Genomic DNA, 22,518 nt, shown 5'->3' on the forward strand with positions numbered 1-22,518 from the left:
GATTTCCAGTACCCTTCCCCCAAGAGACCTGGAATTTTTGTATGAGTTGTGGGACACTGAAGTGATTTGGGACACCATCTCCTATGATAATGACTTCAATGACCGTTTCAAACTAGGAAATGTTGAAAGGACAGGGCTTAAGTCCTGGTAAGATCCCAAGACAGGTTTTTAGCAATGAAAAGCACTACAGAAAAATAGGAAGTAATGAAAAAAATAATTTTACAGGTACAGAAGCCAAGGTTTTCAGGGGCTGTTATTCTCCTCAGTCATCCAATCGGTGACCGGCAGGGCAATTCTAAAAATCCAGGTTCCCTTGCCTGGCCCTGTGCTCCGTGCTTTTTCCATCCTACCAACTGCATCTCATTAACTCCACCTCCGAAAGTGCTAAGGAAGCTCCCTCCCAGTGCCTACCCCGCCAGGGTGGGGCCATCCTGGGGCAAAGACCGGGAAAACCACATAATTCAACTCCCTGCATATATAAACTGCGTTTGCGATTCCGGCGGTTGGGGATGAGTACAGTTTAGACACTAGGTCCTGGAGGCAGAGGTGCCAGGTGTCCTGGAGAGAGAACTCCGAGATTGCTCACTAGCAGCCACCTTAGTTTCTCCAGGGCTGTGCTCCCCGGGGCAGTAGCTGCATCAGTGGCGTCCTGCTCGCAGGATTCCCCCAGACAAAATGGTCTTTCCCTGCTCTGGGTCTCAGTGGGCACGTCGCTGCCAATGCCCGGCCCCTGCGGTGTTCAGAGGTCTCACTGGGATCCTTCCTTCCCGCTTTCCGCCCCGCCGGGAGCGGCGCGAGCCTGGGTCGGCTGCGGTCGCGTCTCCGCCTCCACTGCCTCGGCCCTCACTCCAGGCGGTTCCATCCCGTCCGCCCTCCCCAGCCCTCACCTCCTGAAACACTTTCCGAAGCGAGCGCATGCAAGTGCGCGGCTTCTCCCGGGCCTGCAGACGGAGCTCCTGCAGCCCGGCATTCCTCGGATTCCAGCGCCGTGACGTCCCCCAGGCCGGCGCGCCTCCAGCCCGGGAGCCCGGGCCCCGCGGCGCGGCGCTCCCCCGCGCGGACGGCCCCGGCGCGCCCCCGCCGCATTCCTCCCGCCCGGCGCGCGCCCCGCCCCTCCCGGCCGCCCGCGCCGCCGAGCCGGCCCGGGGTGGGAGAGCCGCGGCCGCCGGCGCCTGCTCCGTGCCCTCCCATGCGCGCGGCCCCTGCCTCCCTCCTCTCGCGGCCGCTCCGGTTTCCTGCCGCTCGGACTCTCCGGCCCCTGAAAGTTCTGCCCAACTTTTCCTCCCGGAGCGGGCGCGGCGGCGCAGGCGGGGGGCAGGTTACTGCGCGTCTTCTCGCTCAGCGGCCCGGCCTCCCGGCGAGGTCCGCGGGGAGCCGCCGACGCCGAGTGGCCGCTGGCGGTCCCTGCTCCCACCCCCCCAGCCCCGGTGCTCAGCCTCCACGACCCGGCCCCTCGCCGGTGGGGCAACCCCGTGCCTAGGTGGTTTTCCTTGGCCCCTGCGTGCGCCCCGCGCCGAGATCGCCGCGGAAGCCTCCCTCCCCTTTCGCCTCCTACGGCTCTTCCCCTCCGCCAGCCCTTGGAATCAAATCCTCCGGGAATCGGGGCGCCGCCGCCGCGGCGGACGACAGCACTTCTGCGCGGGACTCCGGGAGCCGGCGGGGCCATGTAAGCAGGTAAGCGGCGGCTGCGGCTGCGGCGCGGAGTCGGGCCCGAGCTCGGTGGCCGCCCGCGCGCTCCGGGCGTCCGGCCGACGCCTTGGGCACCCGCTGGCAGCGCCCGCGGGCGATCGGCGGCCCGGGACACTGGCGGGGCAGTGGGGGTGCGAGGGGGCCGCGCCGCGGGAGTTTTCGTTCGCGGTGGGAGCTGCCCGCGGTGCGCGCACTGCTCGGTGGGAGTTAAGGTGGAAGATGAGCGCTGTCTGGACAGAGTTCGTGGTTAAACCCAGACCCGCGCCCCCTCCTCCCCATTCCCTGCTGCTCTTTTGCGATCGGAAGAGGGCCTTGGGTGGGGCAGCTGGAGAGAACCCGGGCGGTGGGGGCTGGAGGATGAAGCACCGGACGACGTAGCCGTCGCCCCAGCGGGAGAGGGACGCAGCTCTCCGCTCCCCTCCGCCTCCCATGAGGACAGGATCTGGGCAGGGAGAGGGGTTTTTATGCCCACCCACTAGGCCCCAGACTTGCCACTAAGCTCCCGGGCATCTTGGCCCCTACCTGGGTGGTCGGACTGGCTCATAGAGAAAACCTGTGGCTCCATAATTTCTGAATAGGTCTCCACCTCAAACTTTGAAAGTTCTCAGTATTAACAAGTTCTGAGCGTGTTGTTAACAAACCCTCTCCCCATTCTCCCTGGCATGACTGGGGCGTCTGGGGCTTGAAGACTCCTAAGTGGCTTTCCCACCTTTTCGAGGGAGCAGCGAGGTACAGCTGTCCCTACCCTCTGTTCCCTTCCACTTCCTTTAGTTCCTGTCACCCCCATCCTCAGCCCCACTGATAGTTTAAGGTGACTGTGGGGTTTGGGCTTCATTCTGTCCAGGAACTTGGCTGTTGCAGGCTCTTTGTGAAGGTGAGGAATCTCTAGACTGCAGGCTGCATATGTGGTTACAGGGTTTCTTCCAATAGTGTGTTCATTTCTTGAAACAGATTCATTCAACAAACCTAGGATTGTGCTTCTACTCTGTGCTTGGAACAGGGCATACAAAGATGCTAAAACAAGATCTAACTGCAGCCTCCTGGAGGAAACCCGCAGGCTGATCAAGATTGTGGTGTAGTGAGAGAGTCAGGGAAGACTTGGTCTTGGAGGTGAAGGGGTCAGGTGTGCAGTGAGCTTACAGGGTTGAGGTGGTGCTCACCTGGAGTGATAGGGGAGTGCTTTCAAGGAGAGGAAACAGCTTTGCAAAGTGGGAGTCATCCAAAAAACAAGTACAAAAAGTCATACCTAGCTGTATGGGCGCCCGAGGGGGATTTATGGCTGGGATGGTGCAGTGTTGCAAAGATGGTATTTTTAAAAGTATAACAAATTAAACTGTAAGAAATTAAACTGAATTAAATTCACTCACTTATGGGAACAAAGTAGCTTGCAGAGGAGCACAACTCTCTGTGTTTGGACACACCTTCTGCCTGATGCTGTTCCTACAAGCAGCATCAAGTTGTGCGACCATCTAAATTTTAGTTGGCACTCATTAGCCCATGCCTGGCTTTATTAGAGTGGTATTGATTCCCTTTTAAAGCTCTGCCTGACTGCAACAGATGATCATCTTGCAGGATTACAGACTCTTGTATTAAAGTTACTGTATCTTTCAGTGTTGGGATTACAAGCCGGTGCCATAGAAATGATGGCCTTAACGAGCGGGAGCGGAACAGCAGGACGCTCTTTTGCCTGATCTAAATGGGTGGCGGCGAAGTGCAGAATGAATTCATGTATGTGTCACCGTGTTTATTATAGTACTCACTATTTGAAAAACCATGATTGCTTCAGCCCAGTTGTAGGGACTACTTTTCCTTCCTCTGAAACATTAAAAAACTGACTATATAGTCCAGCCAATTGTTGCAGCCTAATGGTCCAGGACTCAGCAAAAATCCTGCCTAGGGAAGTTCCTGATAGTGGAGTAGCATTCTGTACATAGTTTGCCTTTCAGGAGTGCCTCTTCACTGGGCTGAAGTGGAGGTGTATTATTACAGCTGCTGAGTCCTGGCTGAGGTGCCAGAGGTCCAGCTTTTGGTGATGTTAGGCCAGTACATCAGAGGAGGAAGAACGCACTGACTTCCTACCAGTTCGGGTGTTTATCTGGGCCCTTCCACGAGCACCTTGCTCTATCTCAAGAACAGCTCCTTGACAGGAATTTTCCTGTAGGTGTGGGACCTGCGTGGGAGCAATGGCTGAAGAAAGGCGCTTCTTGTTAATCCCAGGTGCCTGCCCAGCCTACATCACTGGCTTACACACAGTTGTCACTACCACTCTGGTTATACTTATTCAAATTTGTGAGTACTGTGTGGCCCAGACAGCTGTAAGGGAACGAACAGTTAGATTATTTTAGTATAAAAGAACCTAAAGAATTCAGAGAAAAATGAGAAGTTTTAGAATTCTTCCTTGTCCTGAATGGATGGGCCAGGGGTCAAGAACTATAGAGATTTATTTTTCCCCAGCGCCTGCCTTCCCTCCCTATTAAGGGCTTTTTGTTTTTTACTCCAGGCAAGCAAACAAACCCTTTGACTGTATATGATAGCCCACTTGGGTTCGTTCCATATTCTTATCCTTTTTCACCTATTATCCTGCATTTGATCTTCTTTACTTAGTCCCCAAGTGCTCTGTATTTTTTTTTTCTTGCAAGCAAGGCATTATTATTATTATTATTATATTTATTTTTATTTTGGTATCAATAATCAACAATTACATGAGGAACATTATGTTTACTCGACTCCCCTCATCACCAAGTCCCCCCCCACAAACCCCATTACAGTCACTGTCCATCAACATAGTAAGATGCTCTAGACTCACTACTTGTCTTCTCTGTGTTGCACAGCCCTCCCCGTGCCCCCTCCCCCCACATTATACATGCTAATCATAAGGCTCTGTATTTTTTGAACTCACCTTCAGGACGGTGTTCTGCGCTTTGTTAGAGATAAGCCAGGGGAAAGAGAGAGAAGATGAAATAGTTAATTGGCAGTTAAATTACTGCTGCTTGCGCTGATTAAACAAGCGTGAGGGAAAACAAGTTTTGGTAGAGAGGAGGTTAAAAATTAATGTCTAAAATAAGACTTGGTGATCTCCCCCTTGCTGAGTTAACTGCCCTTGCCCCTGTCTGAGCCCCATGGAGGGCCTACCGAGGGTGGCAAGTTCAGCAGCTTTCCTGGCTGTCAGTGTGCTGGAGCAGGGCATCCAGCTCGGAGAGTTTGAAATATAGGTATGTGTGCATTCCAGGCCTGCCATTTCTTCTCAGTGTGCTGTGGGATGAACCTGGCAGTTCTTTGAAGTCTCAGTTCTTTTATCTACAAGATGGGGCCAGTTGTATCTAACTTGCCAGGGGAATTATCCACCATATCTAACCGATTTGTAAATACCTAACTAACTTGTGGAGAATCCAGTGTCATGCTGTATGTCACCCTCCTAACATAGTGCCTCACACAGAGTAGGAGTTGGGTCAAGGGCGACTGTTTATATGTTCAAGGAGTTACATGGGGCCATGAATGTGCCCTTTGTGTGTCATTTTTTTCCCCCAGCAGCCCAAATTCACATGCGTGCCAACATACACATAAAGCTTTATCTTTGACTTTTTTTTTTTTTTTTTTGGCCTCTTGACTCAAAGAACATGTGTTGGCTGGCAGCTGCCATGTGGGCCCTTGTGGAGCAGTAGGTCCAGGCAATAGGGAAGCTTGGGGAGAGAAAGCCACTTAAGGGAGGGCAGAGAAAGGGTCCTTTTCCTTCTTTAATACTTTATAAAACAAGGGTCCAGTTCTAATATAAGGATCCTTGTATTTCTAATGTTGAAGTCCAGTTAAAAGAATGCTAGAGTAAATCTGCCTGCCTTCAGGAGGGGTGCAAAACCTCTGGCATCTTCACAGACCAGTGTCTTTGTAGCTTTGATTTCCTTCTTTGAAGCCCAAATACAGAGTCAACTGCAACACCTCCAGTGTAAGCCAGCCTTAGGTGCTGCCTTTCATCTGAGAAGCCTAAAGTATTTGATAAACATCAACTCATTGATCTTCATATCGACCTCCCTGCAGGAGGGAATGTTAGAAGAAAGAACAGGTGTGTATTCTGTGTTCTTCAAGTGGAATGGATTGTTAGAGTCAAGAATTGGTTAAATCCCGCATGCCATGCCAGGAGGTGAAGAGAGCCCCCCTTGGAGAGGTTATGGGGAGACAGCCTAGGAAAAATGCAGCTTTGGCTGAAAGTTTTGCCATGGGAGGGAAGAGGAAATCCATGTTGCCCAGGCCAACCATGCCTTTGCCATACGTTGCATGCATGCTGATTGTGAAAATAAATAATCGGAATTATTTATAATTCTGAATCAAAGGATATGATGCAATGCTTGCAGATGAGGACTTAGAGTAGCTGAGTACCTTTTTGTGGGTTAGGAGTGGTTATGTATCTAAGATGGATTATAAATGGCGTATTAACATTGTTTTAATTTCCTTTCCCTTTTTCCTGTTGGTTCTATAGTCCTTGGCTTGGTTTTGTCTCACGCTCCCACTCGTTAGGCTTTTGTTTGACTTGCTTCGTGATGTTTGCTATTGGAAAAAACATATTGTGGCCATTATTAGATTAATCTTGTGTGTAAAATCTGATAGGTGAGTGATTTAGCTTAGTTCCTTAGGGAACTGAATTAGGCCCAGCTCAAGGGTCTCATCCTGAGCCTGGTCAGTTAGCTTGACCCACAGGTCTGTTGCATATCCAGAGGTCCTGTTACCCTGGGCGGCCATCCCATAAATGCTTGATGTTGGTCAACAAGGGAGGTAGGTCTCCGGTGAGAAATGAGAAAGCGATCTGCTGGTGGTGTGGCATCCTCTGATCACATTTGTGACGTTTGATATTTTAGTACTGAGCTGTATTCCTACATCAGGAAGCTTTACCAAGTCAGTGTGGGCCACTGACTTGATCTAATTTGCCTTACAAGTTCTTAGCGGACAGGGAAAAAAAAAATCACTCATTGTTGAAAAAGTTTATAACGCTTTATCTTTGTGCAAATGTATCCTTTACTAACAGTTAATTTCCCCAAGTCTTTGGAAATCCACCCCCCAGGAGTTCTTTCTTTCACTCCTCATTCCCTTCAAGTAATGGAGCAGTAGCTGAGCAGATTTCAAGCTCTAGTGAACATCAGAATCACCTGGAGGGCTTGTTCAAACAACAGTTTTAAAACAACAGTTGTTATTACCCATGCCCACCCCAGCCTCTGATTCAGTTGGTCTGGGGCAGGTTGGAGAATTTGGGTTTTTAAGGGACACCTGGGTAGTGGTTTTGGTCCTTGACCAACTGCATTTTGAGAATCTTGGAGGTAAGGAAATGGGTCCACGCACCTTGTCCTCAGGCTTGTTATGGTAGTCCCTGGCCGGGCCCATGGAGAGCATGAATTAGATGTTTCCATTTTAGTGGACCTGCTTGGCTGTCATCTCCAATCCAGACCCCTCTGTTTGGTTCCAGACACTTTGGTTTATCTGGTGCTTCTGTCCATGCGGGTTATCTGATAACTGGGTTATCTTAACATGCCAAGCTCTACCTGTTTTAAGTTGAACACAGTAGTTTCTTGGCCACAAAATCTGCTGCCTCTGCATTTTCTGTCTTAGTGACACCACCGTCTATTGTGTCAGCTGCTGAAGCCAGGCACTTGGAGCTGTCTTCAACATGTCACTCTCTCTTAGCGTCCCCACCCCCCCAGCCCCTCCCTTCACACCCCAAAGACAAACCCAGCCAGTCCTTAGATCCTTTGAGGTTCGCGTCTCTAAAACATCTGCAGTTTGCTTCCTTTCCTCCATCCCCACTCCTTGAGCTTCAAAGGCTGTCTTTCATATAGTCCTCATCTACTCTTTCAAAAAGGTTTAAAAACCTAAAGCTGTTTTTGTACTACTTAAATTCTTCATTTTTTCTTATTAGCTTTATGGTAAAGCCACTTTACCCCTGACTACCTTCCCATTCCCACCTGCTGGCCTTCCTCTCTGTGCTCACACTCTTACCTCTTGGTGGTGGTGAATTCTGCTCTTCTTTGTTACATTCCGACCCAGAGTGGCCTCTCCCCCTTGCTGCCTGCTTAGCCCCTGTAGGGTCAGCGCAAGCTTTACCTTTGCTGACATTCCTCCCCACTACTAGTTAGGCATTCCTTCCTTGATAGTCCCGTAGCACTTCGCACTTACGGAGGTTGGTAAGTTTTGTCTCACCGTATTTGTTTAGGTCTCTGTCTTTGCTTCTCCCACCAGAATTCACATTTTAACTTGGTTCAGAATTAGAATCTCCACCCTATGGAGGACGGCCTATTAAAATATACTTAATTTCCCTTCTATGCATTATTTTATTGTGTACCTTATGTTAAAGAGGAAAAGACAGAATTACTGGTTATTTTAACCTCTGAGTTACTAGTTTTTAAGGTGAGAGAGAGAGTGAGCCCCTCATGATACTACGTCAGTTTGCCAGCCTGCCTTTAACCAAGATGGCCAGTTCTACATACAGAAGTGCAGTAAGCAGCAGTGATGTAATTGATCCCATCCCACAAATGACAAGATTGGCTCTCTCCATTACTTTAGTTCTCAAGTAAAAAGGAATTCAGGCAGATTTCATGGCCATGAAAGTGGATTTGTTATGAATTATGTATACAGACTGCATACACTTCAGCTTGATATTTAAGGTGTTCTACAAGTTATCCCTAAGTGGTTCAGACTTATGTCCCACTCTTCCCCAGGGCTCTGAAGCTGTAGCTGTTTTCCTGAACAGGCCTGGTAGTTTTCCACCTGTAGTTAGGCTGTTTCCCTGCCCAGGAAGCCTGACATTCAGCATTGCCTGTCAAACCACCCCGTGAGGTCCACCTTGATACCACTTCCCTGGGCAGCCGTCCCCAGTCTCGGTCCCTGGTCAGGTCCTCCTGCCCCTTTGCTCTTGACATTTGTCTCTCTGTGCTTTGTGTCCTGATTAACCTGCCTCATGCCCCTCATTCGCCTGTCGGGCCCCTCAGAGCTGCCACCTGCCTCCCTTCTCTCCCCATCTCTCCTGGCCCTCTGCACACTGTCACTTCTGCTGGTCGCCTGTAACTGTCCATCTGGGTTGGCCGCCTCCTCACCCCAGCAATCCCCTCCAGGCCGAGGCATTGGAGTTGAATTTTAAAAAAAAGAAGCGTTTATAGAATCAGTGAATGGATGCATTTCTGAGAAGTTGACCTGAGGGTCTAGAGCCCAGCCTGGTTTGGAATTTATTATTTATTCTCTAGTACAAGGTGTGGTGCTCTGGGCAAATTCCATCATTTTCATGACTATGTGATTTAAAGGTTAAATCACATATAGTCCTTCAGTGAAGACAGCTATCTCTAGACCTCTTTGTCACCTGTCCCATTGCTGCCAGGGAGACCAGTCCGCCCCTTACAGTATGAAGTCTTGTTACAAACACAACTGATATTTTCACTCTCCTGCTTGAAATCTTTCCTGCCACTTTATATTGTTTGGCGATACATCTGTCTGTAGTAAAAGCGTAAGAAGATGCTGGAAGAATGAACACTTAATACAGAGGGTGGGGTGGGGATGGAGGTGTGATACTGTTTTATTTCCTAAGCTGGGTGGTGGGAACATAAATGTTTACTATATTCTCCATGGGCCTGAAGTATTTTAATGTTAAAGACACACTAAATTGCCCACGGTTAATGCAGACTCTCTAGCAGAGCACCGGGGCCCTGCATGTATGACTTTTGTTCCCACCTGACCTAACTTCTAGCCTCTGGTCCCTTGGCCCCTGTCCCTTCTCCAAACATCTCTCAAGGTTGAGACCTTGTGGCTTTGACTCATGCTGTTAGGTTACTCTTCTCTGGAATTTCTTTTCATGTCTAGTCACATGATCATCTCCTCCTCTGTTCTTTAATGTCTAGTATGATCTTTACGTCTTCTTAGACATTTTGTCTGATATTCCCTTTTTGTCAGTGGAGAGTGTCACCTCAACTTGTTTCCTATGGTCCTTTTCTCATTCTTTACTGATTTAGGCATCACATTCCCTTAGAGTTCTTTGTTCATCTGTCTGCCCGAGGTTGTGAGCATTTCAAGGACATGTTTTGTGGGATATTTATCTTCAGGTTCTTGTCAACTGCTGAAGAATACATGTTCAATACCTGGGGAATGGCTGAGTAGTAGATGTGAGATTCATGTTCTTAATGGAAGTAATTTTTTTTTAAGTATGTCCAAAAAAACTTCAAAGCAAAGTGAAGAGAATGTCTCTTGGGCTCAGTATCTGAAATGTAGACTATGAATTGAATGGATTTATACATGGATATCCTAATTCAAACCTATTATTTATTTTAGGAATTATCTGATGACATTATGCATTGCAATTATGCTGTTCCATTTATTTTATGGTGATGGGTGATGGGTTGGACTTTCTTTGGTCTGTTTTGCCCCAGCCCCCCACCATCATCATGGAGTATGTTGATGATTTCTGTAGTAGTGTCTGAGGGTATATGCGTCTAGGTTTGGAAATAGATCCAGTCTGTGAACTGGTACCACTTGTTGTGAGGATGACTTCTGCCATCAACACTACTAGCTCTGGGATGGAGAAGTGCCACATTCATTTAGAGGAGAGGCACTGGAGTTTATTTCTGTGGCAGACGTGTCCCACTGCAGAGCTCTAATAACTGTAATGAAGGAGGATTATACCGTATTAGGTTTCTGAAGGGTGTACTAGTCTGTTACCAGGGTCAGTGGTGTCGGCCCAGGCCAGCAGTTAGGTCTCATTAGACTCCAGCGGGCAATCAGCATTCGCTTCTGCCACTGAAATCCTGTACCTTTTAAGTATATTTTTTTCCATTATGCATTTTGTAGAATGTGCTTCAGATGATGAAGGTATACATTTTGTTTTAGGCATGTACAAGGCTCCAAATTATCATTTGAAAAATGGGGCTGACTTTTTGACTTCCTTTAAATCCGTGGGTGGATTGTGCTGTTTTAAAATTTGTACATTTTTAAAAGGTCATATAAATTATTTTATTCAGAGGTCAGGAATTTGTTATAGACTATTATAATTCGGTGATTTATGCTGGGAAAAAAAACATGACTGATGTGAGATGAATTAAAACCCCCTAAATAATGGAACAACACCTACTAATCTTAATGATATTCTTCAGAAAATTATTGTTTTACTTAAGAGACCTCTAAAAATAAAGGCTGGAAAGGACGTTTTGTGCTGCGCTTCAGCTGAGCAGCTGTTCTGTTGTTTTTAAAATGAGGCTTATTTTCCACGTGCCAGGTCGGGTACGAGTGTGTATTTCGTGTCCCTTTATCCTTATTCGTGTGTTTAGGCATTTGAGCTTTGCCTGTGTGTAGGAAGTGACGTTTACACTTACTAAGGTACACAAAGAAATTTCCTCCCTCATCCCGTCTTCTCTACTCCAGCCCTTCCTCCTCTTTCTTTACTCCTTCCTTCCTCCCTTCCCCACTCCCTTTCTAATAAATTGTCTTCCTTTGGAGGATTCTGATAGGTCAATGACATATATGTATATGTATTCAAAATTGATATTTACCTGAGATGATAAAAGAGAGAAATAGAAATGCACAGCGCACAGAACATCCTGCCAGAAACTCAAAGCAAAGGCCTGTAAAAGGGTGTCATTTCCATGAGGTGATTAGGCTGTCTCCCTACCCTTTAATCCTCAATTCACATTATTATTTTTCTCATTTATAGACTGATAAAAGTGCAATGATGGCCGAACATAGTGGTTTGAAATCTGTGTGTGTGAGCATACCAAAGATGCCAAGTCTCACAGTAAACAAAGTGTGTTTGAGCTGAGTTCATTTTTGTAAGAACCTACTTTTTAAAAATTTGATTTTATGTCATCTGAAGGGACACTAATACTATATAGAATACTTTCTAGAAAAAGCTTGGTTTAAAAGGTCCCTGGAATAGATGAGTTTGTTGTTTTTAAGAAGCTCAATTTCTAAATTAGAGAGTAAAGTGACTTGGCTTATCAAGAGGAGTAAATATTTAAAGACTTCATCAACAGACCAGACTTACTTTATTATTATTAATTATATTGGAGTTTTTTCTTGGAGGGTTGGGGGCCACAGGGCAAGAACAACTTTAAAATATCAGGACTTTATTCACAAAACCAACTTTCAGGGAAAGATTTAGGGACAGTAAGCATTTAGTCTAAGTTTCTGTATTTATCATACAGTGAAAACTAATGTTCAGATTAAATCTGACGCATACAGGAACCTTGTCCTTCAGAGAAAGATCCAGATTGAATCAGTAGTATGTCTTACTGAGGCCAGAAGCTGTCATTAATATCTACAACTACTGAAAAACCTTGGTTCTCCAAATTCTGGCAATCTGCTGTTATCCTCCTCCTCCCTTACTTATAATATTGCCAGAAAGAAAGCAGGCAGGCAAAGGAGGTATAAACCATTGAGGGCTTTAGAAATGTCATTGCAATTATTGTATTAATAGCTGCCACCGCGTAAGCTGTTGCGTATAACTGGGCATCCAACAAAGGCATTGTGATTCTAACATGGACACTTTTCTTCCACCACCACCTCTTTATTATCTCAAGGTAGTTTGCTCAGTAAGTATCCCCTTCTTCATTGGTTCCCACTCCCATTTCTGACCTTTCACAAGGCAGAGCTTTGAGTGTATGGAAACCCTTTTTCCTCTACAGCCTTTTTAACCATAACCATCTTATGAAAGAGAGACATTATTTTTATCTACAGTTTATCCTTTAGAAATGTGAGCATTAAAGAGGGTATTTGCTAAAGTCTCACAGCTAGTTAAGTGCAAGAGGTGGGATTTGAACCTGTTCTGTGTGACCCCACAACCATGACATTAGGCCCAGAAGTCTGAGGTCAGGAACATTTGTTCCTTCTCTCCCCAGCCCCTTCCTTCCTTCTTTCTTTTTCTTTTTTTCCTTTCATCCATCTATCAGTTGGTTTAATAAATGCATTTTGATGGTTTTGAAGTTTTCTGTGATCATAATCCTCAAAAGAATAAGCAACCAGTAATGACCATGCGGCACTGGAAATGTGACTAGTTTGAGTTGAGACGTGCTGTAAGTACCAAATACACGGCAGACTTTGTGGACTTAGTACAAAAAAAGGAATAAACTATCTCATCGTAATGCTTTGAAAATTGATGCCATGCTGAAATATTTTGGGTATATTGAGTTGAATAAAATCTATTATCCAAATTAATTTCTTACCTTTTGCTTTTTAAATGTGACTTCTGGAAATTAAGAAATTACCTATGTGGCTTGCATTTGTGGTCCACATTCTATTTCTTTTGGACAGCACTGCTGTAGATGTTTATCAGGCTATTCGTAGGAGCCCTACTCCCTGAGTGATGCCTCAGAGGACTGGGGGAACAGTGGGTAGAGACAGAAATTAGAAGTCATTACTGGTGATGGTTGAAGCAAGCTTGATGACATCTTAGGTAACCAGCAGAGAGAGACTCATATTAGCTGGCATTCATTTACTCCCACCATGTGCAAGCACTTTGTCAGGCACTTTAAGTGGATTATCCTTTTGATCCTTACAACTCTGTGAAGTGAGCACTCTTGTTGGCTTATTTTATAGATGAGAAAACTAGGGCTTAGAAAGGCTAATGCAAAAGATCCAACAGCTAGTAAATACCGGTTTACTGTGTTAACACCATTGGCATGCAACTGCGAGTAGATGATGGAGCTGCATGTCATATCTGGGCATGAATCCAGAGCATGTACTTGTAACCACTCTGCATCACTACCTCTCAAAGGCAGAAGAGAAAACATTACCCAGCAGGGATCAGTAGCAGTTCTTCTGTTCAGTCAGTGTCTATGAGGGGTGTGCACTCTAATTCCCAGTACTAGCAGATCATCTTTGAATTAGGAAATATGGTACAGTTGATGTTCCCGAGGATGACCTAAAGTTTTCAACAAATGAAACTATGCTTAATATACTCCATTTACTAATCCAAAGTTGCCTTATTTAGGAAGGTATTTATTAGAAATTGATTTTGAAACTTGAAGCGTACGTACTTCAGATTGCTTTTTAACTGAGAGACATTGATGTATTTCAGAGCAAGTACAGATTTTGTAAATACAAGTACTAGATCCTTCTGTCTCCTCAGTATAACTACAGTACTTTAGAAAGTTGGTAAGTCTACCCATAAATCTATTTCCAGCTATTAAATTTTTTTTTCATACTTTTCTGGTCTTTGTTTATATGTAGACATTTTTTTATAGTTGTAGTTTTGTATGCTCTACATATAGGCATGTTTTTCATACTTACTGTCATAATATTTTAGTATATCTACATATAATTGATAATATACTATAAGTTCCTTTATTATTTTATTATTATTGAAAACACATGCATTTACATTTCTTGCTATCATGATAGCAAGGATCTTCATTTTAATAGTGTTTTTTAAAATTGTGGTTGAATTTATTTCAGTATACATTTCTGTGAGTGAGATTGCTTGCTATGACAACCATTTTTAGGATTCTTGAATCATACAAATATAATGGGATTCTGAACATAGGTCCTAAAGATACATTCTAAGGTAACACACTTTATATTCCAATTAGCTGATGCTCTTTCAGATCTTGCTTTTGCACAATGTTTGATGACTAGGAAGTGGATTATCCCCAGCAAGTAACTCTTGCTTCTGTCTGTTTTTTTATAGTTCCCTTCCTAGTAGTCTGACAAAAGAATTTGAGGAGCCCTTAATTCATACATTCAAACCCTGAATAATAACTCTTGCACTAGATTCACTTTTGGCATAAATATTCACTAATCCTTACATCATTTAATGCAGGAAAAAGTGTGTGGGATAGAATTATTTCTGTTGTGAATACGATATGCATATAATTATGGAAAAATATAAAGATTGCATGTGAAAGGGAATTAAAGATATATATGAAGTACATACTTAATTGATAAAAAAAATATAATGTTGAACTATTATATCACTCTAAGTTAATTAATGGTGGCTTGCCCTGTATTTTATAGATGTCATTGCTATCTGCCTATTACCCTTCTACTTTTTCACAGGTTCTTTCAAATCTGTTTTCCTATATCAGGTCTTCTATAACTTGCCATATTTTGATGACTACTATATTAGTTTTTGCTATGGTAACAAAAAAGGTTCCAACATTTTAGCAGCTCATAACAACAAACATGTATTCCTTGTCTATGTTGTGTAAGTGCTGAGGCTGTGCAACAGCTCTTGGTGACTTGTCTGGGCTTGGTGCTGCTCCAGATGTCTTCTCTTTCAGGAAGCCAGGCTAAAGGACAGCCCCTGTCTGAGACACGCTGTTCTCACAGCTGAGGGCAGGAATATAGTGAAGAGCAGGCATTTAATTTAAAGCTGCTGCAGGAAGGTAGCAGATACATTTTCTGCTCATATCCCGTTGCCCAAGCCAAAAATCAGTGAGTCAGGGACCTAAGCTCACCCCCACAGGATTCCCAAGCAAGTCACAGGGACAAGGATGGGATTTATTAGAGAAAGGGAGCAAAGGGTTTGGGATCAACAATTTTGACTTTTATAGCATCATTGACTTAACTAGTCCCCTATGGTTTGATATTTGGATTGTTTCTAATTTTAACAATTATAAATAGCATTGCTATAAACATTGTTGAACAAATTACATTTATTTACTTGGGGAGTATTTTCTGGGGATATCGTTTCTAAAGTAGTCTATCTGAGGGCATGAATTGCTTGTAAAGCTTGTTACATATAGTCAGATTGTTTTCTAGAAAGACTGTCAGTCTATGGTGCCATTATCAGTGTTTAAATATATAACTTTCCTCATCTCCTAATAGTGTTGGGTTCTGCAATTTTCATTTTGTTAGTTTCATCATTGCTTCCAGTTTAATTTTTATCATTACTAATGATGATATTTTAAAACAAAAACTTTTACAACACACTTTTCATGTTACTCAGGTATTAAGTTAAAGTAAACAAGAGCCACCTATAATGGTCTTTACTGGTTTTTGAAAGTCATTGTAAAAAATGCTCATTTTCAGCCTCTCTTTTTTTCTTGGCCCCATTTTTTTCTCATATATGGTTTCTTAAATATGTCTTTATCCTTACATCGAGACAGTGAAAAATGTAAAAGTAAAGAGAAAATACATATTTGAGTTTAAGTTTTGTAACTTTTATCTGAATTAAGTCACGGTAATTATTACTGTGGAACTGGGTAAATGGTTGAACTACTCAAATTCCTGAATTCTGTCACATATTTAAAGCCTTAGGAAAGGGGATTTATTTATTGTCCTGTTGCCTAATATTGGATGGCTTTAAATTCCATGGATTTCACATTTGCCTATCGCCAAACAGTTTAAATAGCAGAAAACACCAGTTGAAACCTAAGAACCAGTTTCTCCAACAGTGTTCTGCCTCAAACTGTAAGCTAAAACTTTTTATTACCAACTATATCTTCTCACTTGGTTTGCTTTACAAGTGTCATGTTGCCTGCTGCGACACATGTCTTTGGCTTCTGCTTAGAAATAGTGGTATCTAAACACACCCATATATATCTTTTTTTTTCTTCATGTAAGGCTTTGAGACTTCACAGCAAAGGCGAGAAGACTTAAAGGACAGACAGGATGAATCTTCAGGCCACTAGATGCAGAGTGCATGGGCAGAATAGGCTGTGTGTGTGTGTGTGTGTGTGTGTGTGTGTGTGTGTGTGTGTGTGTGTGTGTGTGTGTATGTGTGTATGTGAGAGAAGGGAAGTGGTGCTGGGGTTTGGGGACAATAGTTGGGTTTTGCAACTATCATTTGAGGGCAAATGCCTCCCACCTCATTTAACGGAGGAATGTCAAAAATCCGCAGAACTGAGAAACCCATTCTCTGTGTTTTGAGACACAGCCTGGTAAAACTTGTAAGAAACATTACAGCTCAGTGGGAAGCGAGTCCAAGTGTGGGAGAAGCAAGTTGATGTGTGAACCAGAGCTCAGCATGTGAACCAAGAGTTTATTTGGTAGTTGTTGCTGACTGCAGAATGTTAAAAGTGTGAGGACTTAGAATATTAATGGTGTGAACGTTAAGACTCAAGTTAGTGTTGAGGAAAGATGGATTTGAATAGACTGCCATGACAATTTGGAGTTTCGATCCTGAAATGGTTTCTTACTTCAATTTAAGTGCATTTTGTACAAGTCTGGAAATTCATTGCAAATTTCTTTGGCAAGGAAAGACCCGTTGGTTTATAAAGTACTGATTTTGTAATAGGTAAATCTTTTGACAAAACTGGATTCCAAGGCTCAAAGTAAGTGAGAATGAGGATGGTTTATGTTAATAAAGAAGTCAAGTAATTATAGAACAGAAGCTTTTTAAAAATCAGTAGAAGAGGATGCTTGTTTATACTGTATTACTAAATATCTCGGTTGATTTTATACAAAGGTTACTGATGAACTCTCCTCAAAGGTTGTCATGTTCTTTGTAAATGTTTTCTTGAGTTGCCTGTAGTTTTAAAGACAAAAGAAGCATTTGGCATGGAGGGGTTTCTGCTTCGCTGAATTCCTTATTTTGGGAGAGTCGACGTATAAAATGTATTGTGTGTGTTGTACCTTTTAGGTCTGGAGTTGATGTATCATTTATGGCACCCTGTACTGTGTAGCCCCAAATCAGTAAATGTTATGTTACCCTGTCCACTCACCAGGGTTTTCTCCTTTCTCTTCCATTTTCCTTCCCTCCTAGCCTAGGTATTGCCCTGCCAGTGGAATAGCTTGTATGGTGCTATGGTCTGAATGTGTTGAAATCCTAACCCAAAAGGTGATGGTATTAAGAGGTCGGGCCTCTGGGAGGTGCTCGGGTGGAGCCCTCATGAATGGGATTAGTGCCCTTATGAAGGAGACCCCAGAATGTGCTCCCTAGTCCCTCCTGCCATCTGAGGATATAAGGAGAAGGCCACCACCTGGAAGACCGTCCTGAGCTGACCATGTTGGCATCTTAATCTCAGACTTCCAGCCACCAGAACTGTTAGCAATGAATTTCTGTTGTTTATAAACTACCCAGTCTGTTGTTCTTTTGTTATAGCAGTTCTGAACAGACTAAGAGAAGTGGCTTAACCTGATGGGTGATTGTCAGGCAAGGAGTTGTAGTTTACCTAAGAAGGCCTGGGACTGCTAGACTGTCTTACTATATTTGCATCCATCTAATAGTCTTTTACCAACATTGAATGTTCAACACAACCAATAGTTTTTTGGACAAAAGACAAATCTGTGGTTCTTACAACCCATTGTCATGTAGTAATTTGTACATGCGTGTTGATTTCCCTGAGTTGTTTGAAATGGTTTCTAAGGAGGATAGTCACAGAAACCATGTTAATGTCTTTCATGACCCCCTGTAGCAGACCCCTGAAGCACAGGCAGAACACTTTATATTGCTGTGTGCTCAGCTGTCAACTCTAAGGGCATTTTTGGGGATAGCTATCTTGTGAGTGACTCATCATCTTCTCTCCTTTGAGGACCTTGATCTTACAAACACATACTTTGCTTGGGATCAGTTATCCATGACATATGGATTTGGACCCATCATTTTTGGCTTCTGTGCCAGTGAGTATCACCCTGAAACCTGTTTGAAAACAGCCATACTTCAGTTCTTAAAATATCTCAACCTTCACACCAGTTTTCCTACCGCTTGCACATAGCCACTGCTTCTATAGTCTCTATAAACTTTCTGTTAACTCTTATCATGTCCTATATGTAGAATGACATTCAAATAGAGTACTTATTAAGAGAATACTTTCTATTCTGAATTAATATAATTAGCAATTATTGTTTGTTGGTTATTTGAGGTATTTCCAGGGTTTTTGGTTTCCGGAAATAAAATGGCATAAACATCTTTAGTACACATAGTGTCTTTCTTCTTTTATTTCTTTGGGTTGACTAGGAGAAGGATTAACACGTGACAGAAAATAATGTATGATTTCTGTTGGCAAAACCACCCTGCCAGGGGTTGCCCAATTTATATGCTGCCAGATTTTATAATTTATAAGGCTCATATTTTGCCATTGTTTTGTTTTATAGATTAATATTAAATATTGTTGACTTGATGTCAAGGTCTTTATTCCATTACTGGCCCTTAGTAGGTGCTCAGTAAATTTTGATTAATTGAGCTTGAGGGAGAAGTGCTTAGCATCAGTGTTAGCATTTCCAGTATTGTAACCATTCATCTTTATGTGTACTTTATTGATTTTTGGATGTTTACAGACTTTTTTTTTAAAGCCATGAAGAGAAAAAAATGTTCTTAAAACCACGAGACAGCATTTGGCTTAAAGACTGCTTACCTACTTTCCTCAGCTACTTTTTAGATTTTTCTGCTTGATTGTGATTGGTTAGATGAATCCCAGCATGCGTTTCTGGGCTACTGTGAAATCCAGTCCATTTTTTAACCACATGATTATTCAGAATCTTGGATGTACCTGCTAGAAGGACATATTCTTATACTAATAGGGGTTTTTGGTTAATGAAAAGGGATACTAAAAAAGAGGTATTAAATGTAATTAATGTTTAAAGGACACCCTGAACAGGCTGCAGAAATATCAATGCATACAACAGACTACCCATGTCTTATTACAGTACCTAGGGTGAATTAATTCCCTTTTATTCAGTATTTTTGAGTACTAAACTGATCTGCCCAGACAGTAGTCCTTTTGGGTTGAGAATGAGCTGAGTGCCCTTACAGTTAGGTTTATAGTATAATTTCTCGATTGGTATTCTCATAACATCAAGTTCCTTAACAGGAAAAAGCAAAAGACCAGACCCCATCTACAGACAGAAGCCTCTGTTTGCACCCAGAGAGAAATCTCCAGATACCCTGAACCATTTGGTCTCATTCCCATGTCCTGACTAGAGCTTTCCACTGCAGAAGGCAGGGGGCTTTCCTGCCGCCCCCTCGGATAACATAAACGTTTTTTGCCTTTTCCTGCTTGAGCCACGTGCTCTCTTTACTATTTCATTACTTTCTTTTCTTCTGATTTTCTATCCCCTTCCTCCCTTTATGTCACCTAACATTCTTCCATACATCCCCGTCTTAAAGGAAACAGGAAAACCCTGGAATTTTCCAATTTTTTCACCAATCAAAAAGCCCCTTCAAATCTGCTATGTTTGGGCTTGTCAGTACCAGTGTATATAAATCTGGGGTCCGTTCATTGCTGTATTTTGTTTTTGGGGAATGGTGCTCAAAGAACTGCCTCTCTACTATATAGTAAGCTAGCTCTTTATATATATTTTTCTCTTAGTGTGTGGGGACCTCGAGTTCATACTCAACAAATTCTAAAGGTAATTCCCTTATTGTGCGTATTTTACTAGTAACTGAATCCATTATAAGTGGTATTTTTTCCATAAATTACTGTTTGACCAAGAAAACCAAATAGTGACTTCTCGGAATGGTATTGGAATTACTGTTGGTATGTGTGTACCTTTTAACTCCAGGTTTGATTTTAATCACTTTGATCACACATGTGTCTGGAAAAGGCACTACTCATTAAAAGGGCAGCACCATTGTGAAGTGCCTCTAGCCCGTCATGTGAGAGTCCCTTAGGCCGTGTAAGATGAAACCATTCTGGGCGGATGTGTAATGGGCCAAATCCATTTTGAATTTTTGCAAACTCCCCAACCATCCCATCATCCCCCATGTGGTCTGGTGGAAAGTGCACTCCTGAGACATTTCAGAAACCTGAGTCCGAAGTCTGAGTCCACTAATTAGCTATTTTGGTTTTAGGCTAGTTACGTAGCCACTCATGACTCCATTTCCTTGTTTCCATCATGAGTTAGCTGGTCTAATAGAATATGATTTCTCAGGTCCCTTAGCTCCACACTTTTAACAATTCAACGGTTCTAGAAAACTATTTGTTTCAACTCTGGTTGAATTTGTGGCCAGAGCAAAGAAGGAAACGTCTGTGCTGTTATTCTTCTCAGAAGAAACGACTAGTTTGATTTATTTTTGTCCAGGAAAAGATTCAAGTAACATAATGAAATATCATATATATGTTTTCTTTGCAGAGACTGTTCATTTCCTTTGAATTATCTGTGGTATTTTCCTATGATCCTTCCCATAAAAAAATGGGACTGTAATGTATGCAATATTCTTGTTATTGCAGTCTTTGAAGTTAATATTAATTTCATTTGGATGTATTTTCAGAGCTTCACCTTTGTCGTTGGGGTTTGAGATGGTATTAGGTGTTGCCTTGTCAAAAGCTGGAAATCACTGGGGTGAGAGGATTAGTGGAATTCAGAAGTTTCTGTAGACTGGAAAAAAATCTGTATCCTGCTGTCCATCCATTGCCTTTTGCAACAGTGCAAGCATGGCTTGGAGATCTCTTAGCAGAGATTTTTGGTGGGATCCCTGTACCGTGTAGGTCTGGAAAGGGTCTTTGGGTTTGCTTTGTGTTATATATGTGCCTCTTTGGCTACCCCTAAACTGTGATTTGTATCCTTTTGGGAATTGCAACATTATCTCCAGGGTTTTAGGTTTCCTGACACCCTTCAGGGCTGATTTCTTTACAGCATATGCCTATTGCATTCATTTGTTTTGAGAATTTCATAACTTATTTTGAAATAATTTGAGACACTCAAGAGTGTTTCAAATGCTAGGCTGGAAATCTCCAGTCTAGAAAGCAGTACATGATAGACAAGAGAGAAAAGAGAAGATCGGCAGGTGGGTGACTGATTTCCGAACAAGGAGCCACAGCTAATTGTAAGGGCTGCTGGATAGGAGCGTACGGTAGTCTTCTTTGTCTAAGGTTTGGCTGTCCAAGGTATTAGTCACCTGTCAGCAGTAGTCCCGTAAGCAGACGGTCCTCCTCTCAACCTACCATCAAAGGTCAAAGTAGCCTAACACTACCTCACAATGCCCACCCCATCCACCCCAGTTCATCCCATCACATAGGCGTCTTATTATCTCACATCATCACAAGCAGGGTGAGGGCAATCCATTAAGATGTTTTGAGAGAGTGAGAGATCATTTTCACATACCTTACTGTAGTATATTGTTGTATTTGCTCTATTATTAGTTATTGTTCATTTCTTACTGTGCCTAATTTATAAATTAAACTTTATTATAGGTATGTATGTAGGAAGAAACATAGTATATAAAGGGCTTGGTACTATCTGCAGTTTCAGACATCTACAGGGGTTTTGGAAATGTGTCCCCCCATGGATAAGGGGGGACTACTGTATTCTGAAAAAAATAGAACTCACAGTATGTATGTTGTCTTTCCTTTGATCCTGTTGTATGTTGAGGACTTCCATATCTTTAAAAGCATACTGTGTTCCTTACTTTCCCCACTTACTGAATTTTAATAACCAAAAATATTTTTTAATGCTAGACACACATACAACACAGTTTGTTTTTATTGACACAAATTGCCACTTTACCTTTTACTGCCTTGAAACATGCATACTGTCTGTACTTCTAGGCCCACTTTATCAAGGAGTGGTTCCGAAAGTTTGTAAATCAGCCAGGAACCAGGACTGATTTTCCTATAGAAACAATGTTAAAATTGGTGCTTAATTTCTCAGCTATCATGCAGCCCATTAGCTCTTACATAACATACTGTAGAATGAAGGTACTCTTTTAAATATTATTTCAGTGCAAAAGGAGATTCCCAGCTCCATGCTTAAGTGACAGGGATTTAAGGCAGGAGCTCCAGCAGGAGGAAGGGCTGCAGGCTTTGTGGGGTGGCCGGTGCTCCTGGGACCAGCTGCCTGGGAATGCTGCTGGGTGCTGGGTGCTCCCATTCCCCCTGGTACCTTCCCCTCGTTGTCCACTCCACAAAGCCAGGCAGAGTACTTACTCTGGGTTCATTCTTGGTTAGAAAAGGCTGCTGCTAAGGGATCTGTAAGGAAAATGGGAAGATAGGGGAG

At 43.2% G+C, this 22,518-nt stretch overlaps 1 protein-coding gene across 1 annotated transcript in view; it reads left to right on the plus strand.

Annotated features, from left to right (window-relative positions):
* Nucleotides 1-1,497: 1,497 nt before the first annotated feature.
* The window catches only part of PTPN14 (protein tyrosine phosphatase non-receptor type 14), a 164,108-nt gene continuing 143,087 nt past the window's right edge, over nt 1,498-22,518 (plus strand). The window contains exon 1 of the mRNA XM_036912525.2: nt 1,498-1,674. The gene's annotated coding sequence lies outside the window, so the exon portion shown is untranslated. The remainder of the gene's footprint in view (nt 1,675-22,518) is intronic.

The sequence above is a fragment of the Manis pentadactyla genome, chromosome 9 (assembly GCF_030020395.1).
Source record: "Manis pentadactyla isolate mManPen7 chromosome 9, mManPen7.hap1, whole genome shotgun sequence".
Taxonomy (NCBI): Eukaryota; Metazoa; Chordata; class Mammalia; order Pholidota; family Manidae; genus Manis; species Manis pentadactyla.